The sequence below is a fragment of the Diabrotica undecimpunctata genome, chromosome 10 (assembly GCF_040954645.1).
Source record: "Diabrotica undecimpunctata isolate CICGRU chromosome 10, icDiaUnde3, whole genome shotgun sequence".
Taxonomy (NCBI): domain Eukaryota; kingdom Metazoa; phylum Arthropoda; class Insecta; order Coleoptera; family Chrysomelidae; genus Diabrotica; species Diabrotica undecimpunctata.
Genome location: NC_092812.1, coordinates 63,153,916 through 63,177,921, shown reverse-complemented (window position 1 = coordinate 63,177,921; position 24,006 = coordinate 63,153,916).

Below are 24,006 nucleotides of genomic sequence, written 5' to 3'. Positions count from 1 at the left end.
GCCTGTTTGGACCCTATTTTCTACTTCATTAGGTACTTTAACCAATTACTCGCTGAGCTGCTCACTCGCTCACTGGATCATTTAGGTTCTTGCTGAGATTCATTGCTACTTTTCTGACTAATTTAAGTAGTTGCTCTTCATTTTCAAAAGTGGGACCTGTAACGGGATTCAGTTCTATAGTGTCCAAACAATTGAGGCTGCGTTGTTCTCTTCCTTGTTTGCTTTATTTGTTTGTTACTGGTCCACTTTTTTTACGTAAAGATGTGGAATGAACTGTTACTACAGCGTTATCTTCAAAACAAACAATGCTGATCGATTTTGAGGGTTGTAAAACTGTCAATTGTATTTTCAATATATTTTTTAAAAGACAGGAGGGTTCTATCTACAATTATTCCAAGAAATTTTGGAGGCTTTTGGTATTTGAGTACCGTATTATTAAAAGATACGTTCAGTTCTTGGTTTGCTTTTCTGTTATTAAGATAGAAGCAGCTGGCTTCAGGCTTTTTAGGTTTGGTATGAGCCTTTATTTTTTAAAGTATTTATTCCGAGAAAACAAATCTTCTGTTACAGTTATCTTGGTTGCTTCAAAGTTCTTATGCTGGACAGCTGGAGTGCCAAGTATACATTGAGACAACATCAAGCCAACATAAGCTTATCCGAATTTCCTTACAGCAGTGTTAGGAAGGTCTAGTATATAAAGATTGAATATACTGGGGACCAAAACAGATTCCTGTAGTAGTCCGCTGTTGAACTTTCTTTGTTTGCTTGTATGATTCCATTGCACGAAGCGAAAGTATCTATCTGATAATATGTTATTAATTAGTCTCATTTTGGTGTGGCATGGAACCGCCTTAACAAGTTTACAAAGAAGACCTTCCTTCCAAACTCTGTTGTAGGCACTATATAAGTTTACAAAGACGACTTTTGTTTTTTCTTGGTTTTAAAAACGAGCCAAGAATAAGCGAGAGAAGAATAATCAAAGAGAGGAAAATGCAATACTTGGGTCATGTGTTGAGAGGCGAAAGATATGAATTACTTTAAGTTATCTTCTTCTTCTTCAGTGCCTTATCCGGTCCGGATGTTGGCGATCATCAAGGCTATCATGGTTTTGTTGACTGCTCTGCGAAACAGCTCCGCTGAGGTCATCCCAAACCATTGTCGGAGATTTTTCAACCACGAGATACGACGGCGTCCCAGTCCTCTTCTGCCAAATACTTTACCCTGCATAACAAGTTGAAGAATTCGATATTTTTCTTCGTTCCGCATCACGTGGCCGAGGTACTCAAGCTTGCGTTGTTTAATTAAATTAAGCACTTCTTTTTCTTTTGTCATGCGCTGTAGGACCTCAACGTTGGTGACATGGTCCACATAAGATATTTTTAGTATCCTTCTGTATATCCACATCTCGAAGGCTTTGATTCGTTTTTCAGAGGCTTGCGTCAGTGTCCAGGCTTCAACTCCATACAGTAACACTGGAAGAACGTAGCACCGCACTATTCGCATCTTGGTTCCCAAACTGAGATCACTGCAGCAAAGCAAGGATCTCAACTTAATAAATGTAGACCGTGCCATTTCAATTCTGGATCTAATCTCTTGAGCGTAGTCCCATTGTACGTTGAGGGTAGTTCCGAGGTAAGTGAATCTGTCGACTCTCTGGATCTCTTCGCTACCTGCCATTAGTGCCCCGGGATCTAAATTTGTACGGCTGACAACCATGAATTTAGTTTTCTTAATATTAAGGTTCAGTCCGTATGTTACGCTCACAGTTCGCACTCGGTCTAGTAAGGCCTGCAGATCGTTTAGGCTGGTTGCTAGTAACACAGTGTCATCGGCGTAGCGGATATTATTGATGTATTCATCGTTCACTCGGATTCCGATGTCTAGGTTTGTGAGGGCTTCATTAAAAATTTCCTCAGAGTATATATTGAAAAGAGTCGGCGATAGCACACATCCTTGTCTTACTCCTCGCATGATCTTCACTTGGTCGGTCAGCTGGTCTTCGACCTTGACTTGAGCACGCTGGTTCCAGTATAAATTCATGATGATCCGAATGTCCTTCTCATCCAATCCAACTCTTTGTAGTGCGGTGACCATCTTCTGGTGCTGACAACGGTCAAATGCCTTGGCGTTTGTTATACTGAAAGGAAAAGTAAAGGGCAAAAGATCAGTAGGAAGACGCCAGAACTCATGGTTGAAAGACCTGAGGAGATGGTTCGACCGCTCGTCCGCAGAAATCTTTCGCGCAGCAGTTTCCAAAACTACAATTGCCATTTGGATCGCCAACCTTCGAAACGAGATGGCGCCATGAGAAGAAGAAGAAAAACGAGCCTCTATGCTCGTAAGAATTAATACTTACGTTGTGATGGTGTTTAGGATTGTTGGTCCTTTTGTAATAAGCACCAACTTCACCATAATCTATAGTAGCAGATTAAGAAAGTTATCGGTCTTTGACTCTCTGGCTTGTCACGTGACTTGTTTGGTTTTTTTGAAGTTTTAAAAAATTTTGATAAGATTCCTGTAAGGAATCCAATATAGTATGCGGTATCTGTGCCAGATTTGCCAAACCGGCCAGGAGTCAATGTTCGTAAGCATTAGATCTGTATCTACAGTATATTACCAAATTTAGTCAGAATTGGAACTGTCCGTCAATTGTCATCCGTTCATTTGTCACAACATAGGTGAAGTAAGAAAATATACCGGGTGAGGTAAAAAAAAGCTCATAAACATAGTTAACATTATTTATATAAAGGGTTTAACCATGAAAAAAGATATACGATCTGATAAGCGACATATGTCAGCTAGACCTCAAAATGTACAAGGTGTTGCCAGAAAGTTTTTTTAATATTTCTATAAATCGTTGCAACGCTCCACCTCTACACCAATGTTTGAATCGAATTTGGTAAGTCACTTTTGCGTTGTTTTGCTGCATCGTACAATGTTGTCATTGTCATCAGTCATAGCAGTTGATACTTTTTTATTAGTAAAGGCACCAGGAAATTCTATATTGAAAGAGGCTTCTTAAAGTAATCTGCTCAATTCTATGTTATGTATCATTCCCTTGAAGCTCTAGAAAGACAAATTACGATAAAATGGACTGCTTCTGTCAAGTTTTTTAATGAGTTCCATGCTTATATGTTTCGTCCTTTTTCTCTTCACACATATGCGTTATATAGTTTGTCACATTCAGTATTCTATCCCGGGATGTATTCCCTTCGGATGCCTCTTAAGATTTACTTTTTGGCCGTGGGAATGACTGGCAAATCGTTTATAATTATCTATTTTTGCTGGGATCCAGCCTTATCTTATAAGTTTATAAGCGTCTTGTTGGAGGGCGCTCCAGTTTGTTTTCCAAAAATTCGATCTTGCTCTGAGAATGGATCCAATATTTTGTATTTGTGTTCCTATTTTGTACAAAAGAAAGTGATGTTAACTGCGTTAAATGTGGAAAGTCCCTGGGCCATATTCTGGTCAAATTGAGTGGTTGTTTTAGAGCAGTGGTTCCCAACGGGGGCGGTACCGCCCACCGGTGGACGTTGAAGAGAGATAAGGGGGCTTTTTGGGTCCAAGGAAAATTTGGGGGGCGTTGAGGAACAGCTGCCGCCCCCCTAAAGTAACTCATTGCTTCTTTGCTTCTAACAACTTCTAACAATCCGAAAATATAAACGAAATGCACAAAATGCATTTTGGTTATGCACCGTGCAATTTTTTATTTATCACTCAGTCCAACACTGCAACAATTTCGACGTTGCAATCGAACGTAGAACGTTTCAGTTTGGTTAGTATAATTCCACTTCCAGTAGAACCTTTCTGCTTTAAGTGAATTTTGGCTCCTCCTTCGCGCAACGGCATGGTCAGGCATAACTTAATCATTCGAGATTGTTTCGCTAAAGCAGGGTGGTGAATTTTCTGTGTGTTATTTGCAGAAAGTTGCAGTGCATTTATTAGAAATATATTTTATTGTAATACATATTTGTCACAAAGGTAAGTATCTACGTGGCATTTATATCATTTACTATAATTCTTTATTATTTTTCCCTATCGTAATTTACGAGGTATTGGTAAAATGTATAGTTATTGTAAAATATTCAAAAAGTACCAACTTGCACAAACTGGATCAAAGTAAAAAGTTAATTAGGACTTACCTACACTGAGAGAAGAATTGGGGAAAAAGTACAAAAAATCTTAATAAAATTTACTATGCTAATCATAGACTGCCAAAAATAAACTATTTACTGAATATAAAGTTATTTTTATAATATGTGTACAGTATGGTAATTTTTAATAAGTAGTTTTGTAATTTTTCCTCAAATTCTTCTCTCAGTGTATATTTATTTACTTGTGGCATGTTTTAAATTTCTCAACTACTTGCTTGGATATTCCGCCATTCTGAAATATTGATTTTGCTAACTAAAAAAATATTTAAAAGTTTATTATTTAAAATTATCAAAGTGGTGGCTACAGCATATTTATTTTTACAGATATACCTACAGTATGTCCGATCCAAAGAAAAAGTGCAGACAATACAATGTCGAATATTTGAAGTATGGTTTTATTCAGTCGCCTTCTAATAAGGCATTACCAATGTGTTTAATTTGCCAGAGAGTTTTCTCAAATGAAGCCATGAAACCTTCACGATTACAAGATCATTTGACCAAAATACATCCCGACAGAAAAGACAGAAATTTATCCTATTTTGAAATGCTCAAAAAACAACATTTCGAACGTCCAACTTTAGCTAGTATCTTTTCAGCAGCATCAAAGCAAGACGATGATGGGCTACGTGCTTCTTATAACATTTCTTTACTTATAGCTAAATCAGGAAAACCCCATACTATTGGCGAAGAATTAATACTGCCAGCTGTAAGTAAAGTTTTGCAGACTGTACTGCACCAGCCGGCATCTGATATTATTAAAAAAATTCCATTAAGTAATAATACATACAGAGACGAATTGACGAAATGTCTGAGGATGTGGAGCGTTCTCTAACTGATTATTTAAAGACTACTGAGTTTTCTTTACAGCTTGATGAATCAACTCTGCCAAACAATGAGTCTTTACTTCTTGCGTACGTTCGCTTCATAAAAAGTGAAAAATCTGTCAAGAACTGTTATTTGTAAGAACACTGGAAACAGATACTAAAGGCAAATCGATATTTGATGTTCTGGAACACTATTTTACAGATAAAGGTATACCTCTGGAAAATGTCATAACTGTTGCTACAGATGGTGCTCCGGCAATGGTTGGACGACACCGCAGACTGATAGCATATTTGAAAAAAGCGGTACCAAATATACTCGCCGTGCATTGTGTAATTCACAGACAGCATTTAGTTGCAAAAAATCTTAGTGATCGCCTTCATTGTTCACTACAATATGTAATTACTGCAGTTAACAAGATCAGAAGCAGTGCTCTTAATGATAGATTGTTTAGAAAACTGTGTGATGAAAACGACGAGAATTTTAATCGTTTATTGTTGCACACAGCAACAAAGCACAAAGCACCTTTTGCACAAAGCAAAAGGAACTATTTCCTCATTCGTGTCAAAACTTAATTTGTATAGGCAAAATTTGGGTCGGAGACAATTTCATCAGTTTCAAAATCTTTCCTCTGTGGAGACAAATGATGAAGACATTCTGGTATATTGCCAGCACTTGGAAGCACTTCAAGAAGATTTTAGGAATAGATTTCAGGATATCCTTGGTCTGATTATTCCAGATTGGGTGCTAGAACCGTTCTCAAGTTTAGAAACAGCAGAATTATCACTACAGGAGGAATTGATACAATTGTCAACAAATGAAGAGGTAAAAGTGAAATTTAAAAATGGATATCAAGAATTTTGGCTGCACTGTCAAATTTCAGTATTATATCCAGCTTTATGGGCTGCATCAAAGAAGTTTTTCATTGCCTTTCCTTCATCGTATTTAGCCGAAAGAGGATTTAGCATAGTCAGCAATTTATTAACAAAGAAGAGAAATAGACTGTCCATAGTGGAGCGCGGTGATTTAAGATTGCTGATGACAAGTATGGAACCAAATATTGACAGATTACTATCATTACATCAAGCTCAGCCTTCTCATTAAAAATGTTATATTATTATTATATTGTTTTTTATGATATGTATTTAAGTTATAGTTTGATCAATACATGAATACTGTAGTTTTCAATAAAACATTTTTTTTTAAATTTGATGTTGCTTGGATTAGTTAAGGGGCCGTCGAATCATATTTAAGGTAGCCTTTGACCCAAAAAAGGTAAAACAATTGTGAATGAAAGTGCGTTACTAATTTTAAGAATGGAAGAGTTTTTTAAGGGGGGCGTTAAGTATTTTGTTTTTGGAAAAATGGGCGGTAGGCCGAAAAAGGTTGGGAACCACTGTTTTAGAGTATTTTTTGTTACAAAGCACAGGTCGGGTTGTACTCTCTATTCCAAGTTACTGATCTGAATGTGCCTATCTTTGGTATGAGATACAAGGTTTATATTGCTCTCTTTAGCCCATTTTATAAACATATGTCCGATTTAGACATTCCTGTTGTATTTTCACACAGTTTTGTGACTACTAAAATCGCTTACGTAGATTCCAGGATGGTTAAGTAACGGTAGTACTTGTCCAGTGCATTTTACTTGAGGGTATTTATATACATCTAAAAATCAGAAGATGGCTACACGTCGATAGAAACTGAACCAATTGGCGACTAATCTTGCAGCAGGCGAGGATCCACACAAGATTGTTGAGCCAAAGATGGTGGTGATGATTTATACACATAATTTCTTTACTAATGATGTCTAACGTAACTAGCGAACTCAGATATCTGAAGTCTTTTACTACTTAAAACTTAAATTCTCTTATTGTTTTGTGTTGAAGGTACGTCCTGTTTACTTCTCCTGAGCTGCTCTTTCTATCAGAGTTCATGCTTCTATGATGTCACTTTTAGTTTTATCTATGATATCTACATTATCTGTTAACGTTAGAACTTTGTATATTTTTTGTTACTATTGTTCTACTGGTATCGACTTGGTTTCAATTCTTCTCTGAAGTAGAATCCTTCTTAGCTATTTTTAATGCACTTCTAAATGAATTTTAAAATATGTGCTTATGAAAAATTAGAATATTAAACAAAAAGAAAATTTGTTGAGACATATTTCAGTCTTGATTTATGTCACACACTTGAAGTATATCTTTTAAAACACTTATTGCTTGGCCTATCGTCTCATTAGTATGAACCACAGCTATTTATGAGTCTCGCTTTCGGCCATTATAATACATGAATTAATTAGAAATACTCATCACCGCTAGTCTGAACATCAGAGCTTTTTACGACTTTTCTTTGTCCTAAACAACTTCACTGTTCGAGGACATAAAATTTTTAGAACTAAAAATAGCGAGAATCGCCAGTTTAACTGAGATTACCTGTGCACTCAGGCGTAGATTTCAATAATTAATCTAAATGATAAATCCGTTAATATAGTATATTTACGTTCGTCTGCTGTAGCTAACATATTTAAATGGGGTAATTAAATATTCATCATTCATAACGGACATTATTTTTGTATTTCATAGTCAAGATAAGAGAGTTAAGTCGCGTAAAAAAGGAAACCTGTATCAGACACCTTACCGATATTTATGTAACTAATTGAAGTCCGAGAGAACGAAATACAAGTAATAATAGTTAAGAAAAATATATAGATAAGAGATTTTGAAATATAATCAGCAATTCTTATTTTCGTGTTAAGTTAAATTTGTGCATAACCTTACAAATTACAAAAGTGGAAACAATAAAAAGTTTAGTGACCTATAAATCAGAGGGTTGAAAGTGAAAATAATCTAAAGGAAAATAAAATGGATCTAGAATTAAAAATGTTAGAAAAACTGACTGAGAATGTAGAAAAACTAACTACAGATGTCCAAAAAATAAAAAACGAACAGACGCTTCTTAAAGATCTAAGGCAAAGATCTAAAAAACAAAGACAATAAAAAGGAAAATAAGGAACTAAAACAGAAAATGAACGAAATAGAGTAGAGAATGAATAAAATGGAAAAAGAAAAGAGAAAAAAACAGAGTAGGGGAATTAGAGAACGAAAGAATTAAAAACAATCTGGTAATAACTGGCTTTGGTCTAGATTCCGAAGATAAAAATATACTACAAGATGGGGTGTCTGAATTCTTCCATCATAAACTGACAGTGGAAAAGTGGAAAATTAGAGAAATAAGAAAAATAGGACCACAAAAGGCCATTAAAAAGATGGAAAAGTTTGAAGAAAAATTAAAAATTCCTAAAACCAAATATACGTTGAAAGAAATTAAAGATTCACAAATATATCCGCAGTGAAGTGAATAAGACTGATAGGGAAATCCATGTGAAAATTAGACTAGAAGCAAAAAGTTTTTAGATCCGCAGGCAAAGGAATAGGGAAGAGGGGGGCAAGTTGTTACATAATTGATTCTATTATTTATTTGGGCAATAGTAGATCTTTTATATGAAAACTAAAATCGGATTAAGGTAGTTGATACATTTACACAAATAATGTTAATTTTAATTTATTTAAAAAATCATATTTAACATTTTGTTATTATCAATTTAACTCAACTTGTAAATTGTAACAACATACCCCACTATGAGGCAAATTGTTACAGTCCATGGGGTAAGATGTTACAATAGAAAAAAAAATTCTAAAAACTTCCCACAACATTATTTAGTGGTCACAGAAAGAACCCTTGCTTAGCTACAAAAAATATTATAAACATAACACAAAATGAAATAAAATAAAAAATGAAAATCTGAACAAACCTGTTTACAAGAATGTTAAACTAGTCACTATCGGACGAGCAGTGAATACAAATATAAAAATCATCGTCTTTTCCACAAGCAATATGTGCCCACTTTTGACACACAATGCACCGAATCCATTCTTCGTTTTTGGACTTCGAAAATGGAGCTAAACATATCAGACACGTCGATTCCTCATCCTCTTCCGAGCTTTCAGAATCTGATTTTTTGAAGGTGTTTTTGGTAATGACGGTCCGTTTCTTACATTTTTTAACAGTAGTTTTTACCTTGTTTCTTGATTCACCTGATATGTTTCTTTTGTTTGCCCCCATATTTTTTTTTCTTTGTCTTGCCTTTTCTTCCTCCTCCAAAGCTGATTTAATGGGAGTATCAGTCAAAACAGCGGAAGTTCTTTTCTTCCGACCCCCTTTGGATTTCCTTGGCATTGCTTTTGGATAAGACTTCAACTCCTGGGGTGTTATATGAGTAGGTGAATCGACAGGTTCATTTATCGCCAAGTTAAAATCTGTGCTTGTAGAAGGTTGCTGTTGGGAAGGAGTTCTATGTGTTTCGGTACCAATAGGTGCCGGATCTATGACTACTGTTGCGTTTATATTTTCTGTTATTGGCCTATTTGTTACCTCTGCAGGCAAGAATTCATCATCTTGAAAAATTTCTCTGTTGTATGGCCAAATTCCTGTCACACTAAATCCTTTTTGTATATTGAGAGGTGTAACAGCAAGAGGAAATGAATCTTTAAGAACGATAGGTATATCGTAAATGTTCATTACTTTACCGGGATTAGATCTTAACCATGCATCTGCAGCACTATTAAAATATTTTTTAAGTGGGCCAAATACCGTCCTATCAAGCGGCTGCAACTTGTGTGATGTATGTGGCGGGAAACTTAAAAGAACCACTCCATTTTCTTTGCAAAAATTCAACACCGGAATAGACAAATGAGACTCGTGATTATCTAATACCATCAAAACGGGTTTCTCTTTGCTACATCGTATAAACTGGACGAAATGTTTCATAAACAACAAAAAGTTATCACATGTCATTCATCCAGAGGAATGAGACGCACCTACACAACCAGGAGGTCCATTGGCTACCATAACATCTTTGAATTTCTTTCTCGGAAATATTAAAAATGGAGGTACAAAATTTCCAGTTGCGTTGACAGCTAATGCCAAGGTAACAAGTTGACCTCTTTCTCCAGATGTGATAGCACCTACCTGCTTAGTTCCCCTTTTTGCAATGATTTTTGTAGGCCTTTGGACAGTTGTATGTCCAGTTTCGTCCATATTGTACACTTCTTGGAGCTCAAATTTATATTTATCATAAACTTCGCCGAGATTGTTAAAAAACTGTGACACATTATGACGATTAAACGCGGTAGCTCGACCCATACTAGTAGCTAGTAGGTGTCCGGACTGATAAAGTTCGATGCCTCTTCAAAAATCCATATAGCCAGTCTCTGGAAGCTATTTCATTAACCTTCCAATTTTCCGGAACAGATATTTGGTTGGCTGTTGCATATTGAAATGCAAATTTTCGCAAATCAGAAGTTGTAAGACCGTAATAAATTTTAGCAGAATGCTCAGTATATTCGGCAAGTTCCTCTTCTTCAGCATTGTTAAATATTTTTCTGGCCGTAGCGTAGCCGACTAAGTTCTTGTTACTGTTTTCAGCACCTAAGTTTGATTTTCTTTTCATATAGCGGTGCAATGTCATAAAATTAACTCCATAGCGAGTAGCAGCATCCCTAATTGACAAGTGTTCTTGTAAAACCGATTGCGCCGCCCTTTCAAATTGTTCGGTTGGAATAATACCCCTTGTGGTTTTCTTGGTATACGTTCGCACCATGTTAAGCTATCTGAAAACAACCAAAACAATTTCATGATAGAAAAATTTAATAAAACCTAATCTGTGTTTCTAACATGCTTTGAGAAAATAAATGTAGGTAGGTAAGCTATTCATTACAAACAAATTACTATCTACAAAATATGTCTGATCATAATATTGGATTTTTAGTGAAATCATAAATTATGGTAACCATATTGTAACCATTGTAGGTATTTCGATATATTCTTACATTAACGTGTTCGGGGCAAGTTGTTACAGTAACAACCTGGCCCCAGATTATTGTAACAACTGGCCCCACGTGTACGAAATGAGGTTAAGTCAACGTTTTTTGGTAAATATTGAGAATCAATTACTAACAATAGCATGCCAATAACGAGAAATATATACGCTTCAAAACTATATAATACACATATTTATACTACTTACCAATTTCTCACAAATAAAAACAAAAGCCACCTGACAACGATACAGTTTTAAACCCGAAACCACATTCTAAGCAATATCACTATGATGGATGTCTGACTTGAGTATCAATATCCGTTCACAGATGACGGGTCGGTTGACCCAACTTTCCATAAAATATCGGCAACTCATGATACTTGCTGCGTTTTAAAATAATTGTGTAACAACTTGCCCGTGTAACAACTTGCCTCCCTCTCCCCTAAAGATAGAATACAGAAAACTGATAGTAGAAGAGACAGTAAGAAAGTGAGGTCAGAAGGATCATAAGCTTGTGGAAGACATAAAATATAATTGTGTATCATGTAATGTTAAATAATTAAAGTGCTTACTGAAACTGGCAAATGGCCGAAAAGTTTAAGCAATAATTAAATTTTTTATTTATAACAGACCGATGACCGACAAACCCAGGTATTACAAAAGTTTCTTTATATATATATATATATATATATATATATATATATATATATATATATAAGACTCCCATAGATATGCTTAGTAATATTGTCTACAACATTCCATGTCTCTCTTGCAACAATTCCTACATCGGTCAAACATCTCAATTATTGAAATCACGTATTACACTACACAAAAGTGATTCTCGACTTCACCCTGACCGTTGTGCATTAGCCAAACATGTCCATTCCACTGGTCATCTCATGGACTATACTAACACCACAATTCTCCACCGTGAGAACAATAAATCTAAAAGAGAGTTCATTGAAATGTCTTATATTTTCCTTAACGATTTCTCCATTAATGTTAAGAGTGACATCAAGAATCTAAGCGATATATACCACCTGTTACTTAAATCAGATACCAAGAACAATACTATATCACAGATAACTAACTTGACTGATATATCCATTAACAACTAACATACCTTTATAATTAATTTTCATTAACAAAAAATATATAACATTCCCTTGCTTTTCTTAGATACATCTCAATAAGATTCAATAGTACATGAACAATATAATATAATTAAATAAAGAAAATCAAAATAATATTTCCCTTTACTGGGATTTAAATTCATTCGTTTCTTACCAATGAACCTTAACGACATAAAGATTCATACGAACTAATGAAGTTGTCAGCGCTTGCGTTCTGGCTCAAACAGAACCTCACTTTTAACTGTCTGAAAATCAAAAATTTAGTTATTGCCGACAATTCAAAGAATTACCTCCTTTTAAATGTAGTTACATTGGGTTTTTCGATTAACCTTGGGTAAGCCTTTACGTGTCAAGTTCAAAGCTACCATACATTTCAAACCTTATAAAAAACTTTTTTTTGCACATAGTAACAAAAAACACCACTATGTTACTAGCAAAGTTTTTTAATATTCTAACTCTACAATTCTAAGTTACGGTAAGATCAATAATGTTTTAATAGATAATATATGGTAGCTAATTATAATTTATTCTCTTTCAGCCCTGAAGAAGCCAAATTAATTCACATTAGAGTCTTTTTTGCAGATTTCCCCAATATTTAAGAGTTTACTATATATATATATATATATATATATATATATATATATATATGTATAGGTATATATATATATATATATATATTATATATATATATATAGGTATATATATATATATATATATATATATATATATATATATATATATATATATATATATACATAGTTGAAATTGTTCGGTCTACACACCACTTTATTTTTGTTAACTTATTGTTCGCATCAAAAATATTTTATTTATGTAAATGTGTATAATGTAAACCTCAGGAAATGATGCAACACAAACGGTTAACAAATTTAAACGTAAATCATACGATTCATTTATCACAAAGTTAGAGATTCGCGCGAAATGTAGATAAGATATTTTAATTAAAAACACTGGCGGTTTCGCGAAACTATCTGAAGGTAAAAGGATGTCGATAAATATGTATTAGTTATGCATTTTTGTTTTGATATAACGATTACAACTTTAAGTACTAATTCATACATATTTTGTAAACTATTTAATGGAAATTCAGTTTAGGTAAACATATTAAAGGGAAAACGATCGGGACAAAAACAAATAAAATTAAAAAAGACACTGGAACTGCCATGTTCCTTGCTAACTCTTTTTCCATTCAATGGCACTACAGCCCAAATCGGGCTTTGGCCTCCTTCAACAAGCTTCTCCAATAATTTCGATTTACTGCTGTTCTTTTCCATGAACGCGTTCCCAGGCAGTTCCTGGCATCCTCATCAACTTCATCTTCCCATCTCTTTTTAGGTCTTCCAATAGGTCTTTTTCCCTGCATTCTTGCATTTAGTAATTTTCTGGGGATTCTAGTCTCATGCATGCGGACCACTTGCCCTGCCCACCGTAATCTCTGCAGTTTAGTGTATTGTGCCAACTCTTTTTAGTCGAGTATAAACGCAAGCTTTTCCTCACTTTGAGCTATTCACAATGTATCATCGACAAAACAAATATTAAACAGCTGTTAACTCCAGTTACTGAAGTACCTTCTCCCTACTCATATAGAATAAGTGTTATTATATATTCACTATATAGATTAAATAACCTTAGAGTTTATATGTTGCCTTGTCTTGTGCCTTTTCTAATTCTGTACCTCGAGGAATATAGGTTTTCCAATCTCATGATTGCTTAATTTTTTTCATACAATCTTTGTAGCAACAATTACGTAAAAATGTGTTTTACATAATTTGAACAAAAAACCTGTTTTGAGAACGATTTTCGGAGTATAAGTCGAAACGTCAAATATTAGTTAATTAAAAAAGTGATTTTCACCACAATCACAGCTTTTAATACATTTCATATAAATCTTTTCAAACTAAATTGACAGTATTAAAGTACTGTCCCAGGGAATAACACCGACAAACATTTTCACAGTCAAAATTAAAAAAAAAGACTATCTGATATGCCAACATCAAATTTAGACCTCGACAACGTTTGCCAAAATTAAATAAATTCATCTCGTCTTCACCCAGGTATTTGTTCTGTAAACATCTTAATATAACACAAATACCCCAAAATCAAGCAATGACCTGTCATTGTCGATAAAGGGAACCCTAATCAAACACATCCTGCCACCATGGAACATCCAATTACTTGCAATAGTGGACGCAGTTATCCAGAACTCAACATCGCTCGCAGGATACACCATATATATATATATATATATATATATATATATATATATATATATATATATATATATATATATATACGAGGCGTGTTTTTTAAGTAAGTACCGTTTTGGAATTAAAAAAAGACGTGCAAAGATATGGCAATAATTTTATTTTTACATGAAAGCCTGTACCTTAATCTACTTTTCTACATAATTTCCGTGAATATTGAGGCACTTGTCATAACGTGGCACCAGTTTTTGAATACCCGCCTGACTTGTTAACCACTGCATCACAAATGTTTTGACTTCGTTATCGTCTTGAAGACGCTGACCGCCCAGGAGTTTCTTCAAGTGCTGGAACAAATGGTAGTCGCTGGGCGCCAGATCAGGGCTGTATGGAGGATAATCTAGAGTTTCCCATTTAAATGATTTGATGAGATCTTTGGTCTGATTAGCCACATGTGGACGGGCATTGTCATGCAGCAAAACGATACCCTTACTCAACTTGCCACGTCTTTTGTTCTGGATTGCACGACGCAGATTTTTCAATGTCTCACAATAAGACGCTGCATTGATTGTCTCATTACGAGGCAGAAACTCCACTAGCAATACTCCTTTTTTGTCCCAAATAACTGTGCACATGATTTTCCGGGCAGAAATTGTTTGCTTAAACTTCACTCTTTTGGGTGATGATGAATGTCGCCATTCTATGGATTGTTGTTTCGATTCTGGTGTGACGTAGGCCACCCACGTTTCGTCACCAGTAACAATTTGGTCTAAAAAATCTTCACCTTCACTGTGGTACCGCTCAAGGAAAGTCAATGCACTGCCTAAACGTTGGGTTTTGTGCAAATCCGTCAACATTTTTGGAACCCAACGTGAACACAATTTCCGGCAATTCAAGTTCTCGGTAACAATGCGATACAAAACACTACGAGAATACTGAGGAAAGCAGTCGGACAATGATGAAATTGTAAAGCGTCTGTTTTCTCTCACCTTTTCGTCCACTTTCTGCACCAAATTTTCATTAACGACCGAAGGACGCCCACTCCGTTCTTCATCATACACATTTGTGCGGCCATCTTTAAATGCTCTCACACATTTCCTTACCATTCCATCACTCATAATGTCATAATCTTTTATCCGTAAACTTCAACGATCTCACGATGAATATCGATCGGTTTTACGCCTTTAGCGCTAAGAAATCGTATAACAGCCCGTACTTCACAATCAGCGTGACTCACGATTGTTGGAGGCATCTTAAACACTGGAGTAAACAAGTATACAATGAAGAATCAGACTGTAATGGTGTCAGTGCGTAGACAAGAGATGTAGGTAACCAGCGCTCATAAACGGAACGCCGACCGTAGCGCTGCGGCGGCGGAATCGCAAAACCGTACTTACTTAAAAAACATGCCTCGTACTATTCTAAGTTTAAACATTCAACATATAAGTCCATAATAATTTCATATCACTTTTAACATACACAAAAAAAAATTACATAATTATAATTCATTTCTTTTTGTAAATTGATACATATACACCCTGTATACAAATATACGATTAGAAAATAAAAATCCAATAGGAAGTTATGCATAAAAGATTTGTTGCAGTCCAAGTGTTTCCTGAAAGGATCCCTTCGTGCTTTAACCCTAGAAAATCTTTTTCATTCAAAATACACACAATATAAAATCCCTTGTTAGCATTGTCCATTTAAGTTGATAAAAGCCTTCGTGTTTGCTCATAAAGAGATCACAAATGTTAACAAAGAAACCCCAGTTAGAATATTACTTTATTATTCGGTTTTTGAAAACAAATAATCATCCAGGCAATGATATACATATATAATTACCGCTCCGCGTTTTGTAGTCAAGTCATACCTATTTGTTTTTCAGCGAGTACATAAACCTTTGTTTAACGTAACACCCCCAATTGTAAAAAAGCTTTTAACAAGGCCATTACAGCCAACTGACGTTTCAATAATTAGTGGATACATTGGCATACCTCATAATTAATAACCCTAGTTAACAACACAGCCGAGTATTGTTCATTTATTGATTTTATGTAATTGGTAGATGGCTTTTCCCTTTTTCGCGTTACTTTAATATTTCATCGGTGGCATAGGCACAATAGTTGCGGTGTGGACCCCACATGACAAGTGGCATGTCGTGATGAACCCGCCCTCTTCATTCGAAGAACCTCTTCCTAAATCGTTTTACTACGGTGTACAAATGTAATCTATTAGATAGAACTATTACAGAAAAGGAATAGAACTTTATGGTATATATTATGAAATTTTTAGATATTAGATTCACCTTTGAAAAAGCTTCTTTTTCAATGTACCTCCAGAGCATTACCCTTTATCCTTTTTGAGTCGTCCCGCTGAACAACTTTCCAATTGGGGAATGATGTCTAGCTGCTTTTAAGTATGTCCTCGGTCTTATGTCTTCTTCTTCTTTTTCTGCCTCTTCCCTTTATGTAGACATGACTCTGACTGTTTTTCAATGTGCCTCCAGTAATTTGTTGTTCTATCGCTTTCATGATCATTCTACTGATTGTCTTTACTTCTCTATTTATTGTCATTCAGCTTATTCCATCGTTTTTATTTAGTCCATTAATTGATATACGTCAATTTATTGATCGTTTCATTCTACTCTTCTATTTCTTGCTTACTTACTTCTATACTTACTTACGTAGTACTTCTAACTCTATCACATAGTGTAATCCCATCAATTTTTCCCTTCATAAAACCTTGTTGTTCATCTGCTAGTGTTATAATTTCATTCAGTTTATTTGTTATCACTTTGGTTGTTAATTTTAGTATTGTGTTTAATAAATTAATTCCTCTATAATTTTCTGGGTCTGATTTGTCTCACTTTTTGAAGAGAGATTTTAGGAAGCTTGGTCTCTTTTCTTTTGGTCTTTTTATTCGTTTTAATAGTTTCTCAGATCTGGTCCTCTGTAATTTAGGAGTTCATTTGGTATTCTGACCTCTCCTGGTGATTTTCTAATTTTTTCATTTCCTTAATGCTTCCTTTACCTCTTCCTCCTCAATATTTATTTCTTCGTTTGTCATCACTTCTGGTGTTGTTGGTTCATTTTCGTCACATTTTGCAAATAGGGTTCGAAATATCAAATAAAAAGCAAAAAAATCTAGATCTGGATGAATATTTGCCCATCTTGGTGCTCGAGATAATAAATTATTATATGCAGGTTATGACACATATTTGAATGGAATAGATCGTAGAACAATATTCTGCAAACAAATTTACAATATCTGGTCCGTAACTGGATTCAATACCGCCATACTTCAATACAGCGGACAAGGAGGTCAATTAATTTAATTAAAAATATTCTAAAAAAACATATTTTTGTGAGCTTTCTTTTTCTCAACTCTGAAGAGAACCAAGGAGGGAATCTATATTTTGAATGCATTTTTAGGTTGATAAATAATTCCATACCTATATAAACTATGTAAAATATTTACAATTTGATTCAGTGGTTTTCCTAAAAATAAATTATCCCAACATAACTGTGAAAAAAATTCAGTTATTTTCACATCGTCAGTTGACTTCGAGTCCCTATATAAACTATAACTAACCAAACCACTATCATTGGGGCACCATTTGGTCATATTTATCTCAAATTCTAGCGGTGGGTGGTACATCCCTTTCCTCAAAAGAAACTTGTCTGCCCTAGACACAGTTACATTATCATCATCAACCAGCACCAATTTGAGAATATTAGCATTATTATTGCATTTACAATAGTGTTGGACTGAAACTAATTGTGGTATGCACACATACCAGGTACAACCTGTAAGAGTTCAACTTCAGATGCTGTGGTAGCTGGTAGAGAAATTGTTGTAGAGCACATATCATTTGAAAACCAATCACAGTAGGCTAAATTGAAGTCAGCAGCCAGATAATAGTATCATCATCATCATCATCGTCATCACGTAGCGCTACAACCCTGGGTGGGTCTTGGCTGACTGTGCAACTTTTTTCCAATTTGTTCGGTCTTCCATCAACCTAGGGTCAAATGGAATGTTCATTTTCCGGAGATTTGCTTGGATGTTATCTCTCCATCGCATTCTGGGACGTCCGAGTGGTCTTTTGCCTGTGGGAATGTCTTCCCATACCAGTTTTACCAGTCTATCGTTATGCAGTCTGTGCACGTGGCCTGCCCATCTTAGTCGCTGTGATTTAATTTCTTGGACAATATCGGCGTCATTGTAGAGTGCTTTTAATTCGATATTGGTTCTGATCTTATACTGGTTTGTGGTGATGTCATGGCGAGGTCCGAAAATTTTTCGATTAAGTTCATTACAGCTTGCCTAAAAAGAACCATTCAAAGAGTCCAGCTCACTTCGAAGGGACTTTATTTATTCTATCATATCCATGGCCTGCTTAGTAGTATCCTTTATGCCTGCAAATTCGCTCTCCATAACATCTCTTACATATTTATCGTATTATTCTACTTGGCATCAGTATTACTCTGATTTCTGTAGCACTTACATTGGAACAATTTCTACATAATACCAACTTGCAATAATCGCAAGGAAAACCAAAGACATCGGTGGAAGACTTTGATTCCTTAAAATGCATGTTTTATTGCATCTATCACATGTGCCTGACATTATTATAGGTTAGGATTTTAAAACTGCACAAAAACAAGAAATAATGATGTAATCAAATAGTTGACTTCAATTGTATGGACGAAAAACAAGACAAGGAAGCAATCAAGGCTGTTTACACAATAAAGTGCACCTTTTAAATTAATTAAAACACCCAAAATTCTTCCAACAAAAATATAAACAAACAATCAACATCAACTCATCACATCATTATTTTCCAGTAATGTTTTCTATTTCGCATCTGCATCCTATATGTTTCTTTCTGGCTCTACTCTAAATCTTTTTTCATCGATTCTTTTGAAGACTTTTATTTCTACTTCATTCTATTTATAGCTTCTTTTCTTATATTTTTGTTTTTCAATTTTCCCAATTAGAGATCTTCTATCTTTTGTTTAAGCTTGTCCTGAGTACAGTGCTCTTAAGAAAATAATGATTTCTATCAAGAATAACTTTTTTTCAACCAAACTGTATAAATTTCCGTCTAAGTTGCTTTGCAAATATCTAATAATAAATACAACTATAACGGGTTTTTGTGTATCTTCGTAATAAAATTAAATTCAAACCTGTAACTGCCCGGCAAACATAGTAATGAGTCATAAAAGCCAATGATTCACTATTTGTGATCGCTGACACATTTATAACAATTGTATATTATGAACAAAAAAAGTTGCGTGGAATCGAATTGCATACCTGTTGTGGCGTTGACATAATTGGGCCAGAACTAATTGATACTAATAAGCTGAAAATTCTGTACTGAGTTAAATTCCATCATACCCTCTTTAGTTAATATTATTAACATATTTCAGGTTTAGTAATTGTTTCCTGTCTTGAATTTTAATAGTTTTAATGTTAAAAACTTTTACACTGAATATAAGGATGATAACATCTCATGAGGAGAAATTACATTGAAAGAGCATATTGTTCACGCATTGTATTCTATTACACAATAAAAATGATATTATTAATATTAAGTTTCAAATTTTGTGTTTTTGTGTCTCATTTATTTCTGTCCTAGATTAGTTGAATATACAGGAAGTATACATGTCTACATACTTTATGTATCTCCTGAACTAAAACTCGCCTGGAGGTATTTCTAATATTAATGTGCATAAGTATTATTATTTAATCGGGGCTTTTTTAGAAACTCGGCAAAAGTAGTCAAATTATATCCTCGGATCATATCTTCTTATTCGGTAATTTGAAACTAAGACTCAAGAAACTTATAAAGCATCAACCCAATAGCAGGTTCGATCTCGACTCTCTAAGTTACGTTCGTAAACCACTCGCTTGTATATATATATATATATATATATATATATATATATATATATATATATATATATAAGCGGGGATCCTACAGCTTCTGCCGCTTCCCGCATTTCGATCGCCATCTTTTTCTATCTCTCCAGGTGTCTTCATCAATGGCTCTGTCTTTCATGGTTTCCATAACACCTTGTATCCAAGACTTGGCTGGTCTTCCTCGTTTCTCTCTATTACTTGGATTGTATTCCATAGCTCTTTTTGGCCATCTGTTGTCGTCCATCCTCTGTACGTGTCCATACCATATTAATTGTCTAGTTTCTATCCTTTCAGAAGTTGTATGTACTCTATCTGTTTTTCTTCTAATTTCAGAATTAGGTATACGTTCTACTCTTGATATACGGCAAGCTCTTCTCAGGTAGTCCATTTCAACCGTGTCAACTTTTTTCTTTCCTTTTGCTGTCATTTGCCAACATTCTTCTCCATATGTAAGAATGGGCTCTACAATTACTTTGTAGATAGTCATTTTAGTTCTCATAGTAGCTTTGTTGGACCAAAGTATCGAATTCAGAATTTGAACACTCTTCCTGCCTTGTTGCACTCTATAGTCTATATCTCGTTCCGTTGTTCCTTTACTGCAGATAATACTTCCCAAATATTTGTATTCGTAGCACCTTTTCATTTGTCTAATTTCCAAATCCGGGTCTTCGTCTTCACTGCCTATTCGCATATATTCTGTTTTAGACATATTCATACTCATCTCCCATTTTTGGAGGCGTTGAGAACAGCGTTGTCAGATAATGACACTGAATGAACTTTGTTCTTCAATTTCTTTATACTCCTCTTCTATTCTTCTTTTCAATATACGACCATATATTCTTCCCAGCTAGCTAGTTACGCTAATGCCTCTATAATTTCTGCATTCTTTTCTGTCTCCCTTTTTATAAATGGGGCTAATGTGGGCCAAATTCCAATCGTCTGGAATCGTTTGGCCTTCAATTAAGCATTTATTAAAAATATTCACTAAGCTTTCCAAAAGAGCATCCGGTCCATGTTTCACCAACTCGATGGGAATGTCTCCAGGCCCGGGTGTTTTTCCATTTTTCATTTGTTTCAATTCTTTTTTCAGTTCTTCTTTGTTTATCTTATGCACCTCTGAGTTTTCTGTCATTGAGATATGGTCAGGTCTTTCCATAAATTCGTGCCTACTTTCTGTTAATAGCGTTTCGTAATATTTTTCCCACTTTTTATTTTGAATCAGGTTTATATTTCCCTCATCTTTTCTTTCTTTTCTAATACTTTTTATGAATTTCCAAGCTTGTGTCACTTTGGTTCCTCCTTAGCATCGGTCCATCTCTTCGCATTTCTCTTCCCACATTTCGTTTTTTCTTTTAGTGACTTCCTTCTTTGCTTCCCTGTTGAGTCTGCTGTAAATTCTACGGTCTTCTAAGTCTTTCGTGGGTAGTCATGTTTGATAAGCTTTTTTTGTCTTAAATTAATTTTCCTACTTCTTCGTTCCACCACTCAGGATTTTTTCTTTTGTCAGCTTCTTCGTACCCCAATGCCTCTTTGGCCGCCTGATGAATGCAATTTTTTATATCTTGATATTCTTTTTCGGCTGTTTCTCTTCGAGTTAAGTGAGTTAGTTTTGAGGCTAGTCTAAGTTTGTAGAGGAATTGTAGTGATTCTTGTTTGAGGCTATCAATATTATATCTTATCTTTGTGGAAGCTGCTACCTTCTCCTGTTCAATTTTGTTCTTGTTTATTTTCCTGTAGTGTATGGTTATTTTTGCGACCACCATATAGTGGTCAGTATCCAAAATCAAATATAAAAACAACAGTGGATGGATGATGATATTATAAACCTTAAGAAATAAAGAAGGGTATTTAACAACCGAGATCCTCAAAAATTCAGCGACATACAGAAAGAAATAAGAAGAAAAATTCGAACAGCAAAAGAGGCGTATGGAAATTAAAGATCTGCAAAAGAAGTTACGATGTTTTTAACTTACACAAGAAGACAAAAGAGGCTGCTGGCACACGAAATAAAAGATCATACATTCTTGTTGATAAAGAACTACTACCGTTTTGAACTACTTGCATAGAGGCGATCAGAACAGATGTTATGTATATTATGGAAAGTTTGACTTTAAATTTCGTGATGATTTATTACTGTGAGTCATTTTTTTCACGAAGATAAAATTCAACAGGAAACAGAAGACAGGATTAGCCATACTGGATATAGAGAAAGCATACGACACGGTTTGGAAGAAGGCACTAATCTTCAAGATGGACAAGGCTAGACTTCCACACTACCTCATCAACATCTACGACATGTATCTATCCAATAGAACATTCCAAGTTTCAGCTGATCAAAAGATGTCGACGATCCAAGAAATCCAGGAAGGAATGCCTCAGGGCAGCATCTTATCACCCATTATATAACATTTTTGTTTCAGACCTTCCAACAGATCCAAGGACTTCTACAGCCCTGTATGCAGACGACACAGCAGTGTATGCATCCGGAAAAGACGAAGGAAGAATCATAGATGACATGGAGAACCACCTGAAAAAAATCACGGACTACACCGAAAAATGGAAAATCAAGATCAACGCCGAAAAGACGCAGTTCATCATATTCAGCCCGAACAAACGACCACCACGGAACGAGATCACAGTAGGAGGTAACAGAATTCAGGAATCAGAGACGGTCAAATACTTAGGAGTCCACCTCGACAGAAGACTCAACTTCCGTGTACATACACAAAAAACAAAGGTAAAAGCTAATGCAGCTAAAAAACTAATACTTCCTTTCATTTTTAGGTCCAGTCCACTTTCGAAGGCGAAGAAAATTCAGCTCTACCAAGCATATGTTAGGTCGGTGATTCTGTATGCAGTACCAGTGTGGAGCTCCATTGCGGAATCACACTGGAAAAAGTTAGAAGCAACTGAGACATCATGCTACCGAATCATCGACGGAGCATCATGGGAGGATAGAGTTACCAACGCGACGATTAGGAACAGATTAGGATACACGCCACTAAGGGAGGTGGCCGAGAACAGAACCAGGTGGTTCTTCAACCAGGCCACACGAAGACTACGTAAGACCAGGGATACCCTCGAGAAGAACAGGATCCAGATGATATTTAGATCCACCCATAGACTGATCGACCACCTGATCAGGGTCTAGAAAACCAGGCTTGCAGGGAAGTAGGTACGTTTGCCGATACAAGTACCTACAGAAGCAGACGAGGACACCACCAAGAAAAATCCAGGAGCCGAGAGGAAGAAACAACAAACGCTGGCGGTGCAAAAGCGGTACGCCGAATAAAGAAGGCAAAAATTTTTTAAGTTTGACATGTAAATATATTTTGTAAGGCAATAAACGTTTTTATTTTTATTTTTATTTTTATTTTTATTTTATTATACTGTGAGTCATTTTTTAGCGTTTATGTTTTTAATATACAAATTCTTCCTTATCCTCTGTGAGTTATTAGGCGAAATATTAATACCCGTTCTCTAAGTTTCCCGAATTTTATGTAGAGTTTAGAATTTATTTACCTACTTATCAAATACAAATATTGTTTGTAGCAAGTCAAAAAAAAAAATACATATTATATAAAAAAGGAATATAAAACGTTACTTAAATAAATCACAAACAAGAATAAATATTATAGAGAATAAATTAATTGTCTCGACATCTGGCTCTTCTTGTCACTCTTTTGTACTATTTGTCTTTTCCAAATGGCTTAGGCTTTATTATATTCAATAGTGTTTTTCTCTACTCTATTAAACAATAATAATATATTTTTTTGTATAACACCTGTACGGTATTTGTATACTACTATATGGTCACAAATGACCAATTATCAGTTATTTTCTGACCTAACTTAATAAACAGCATATACTTA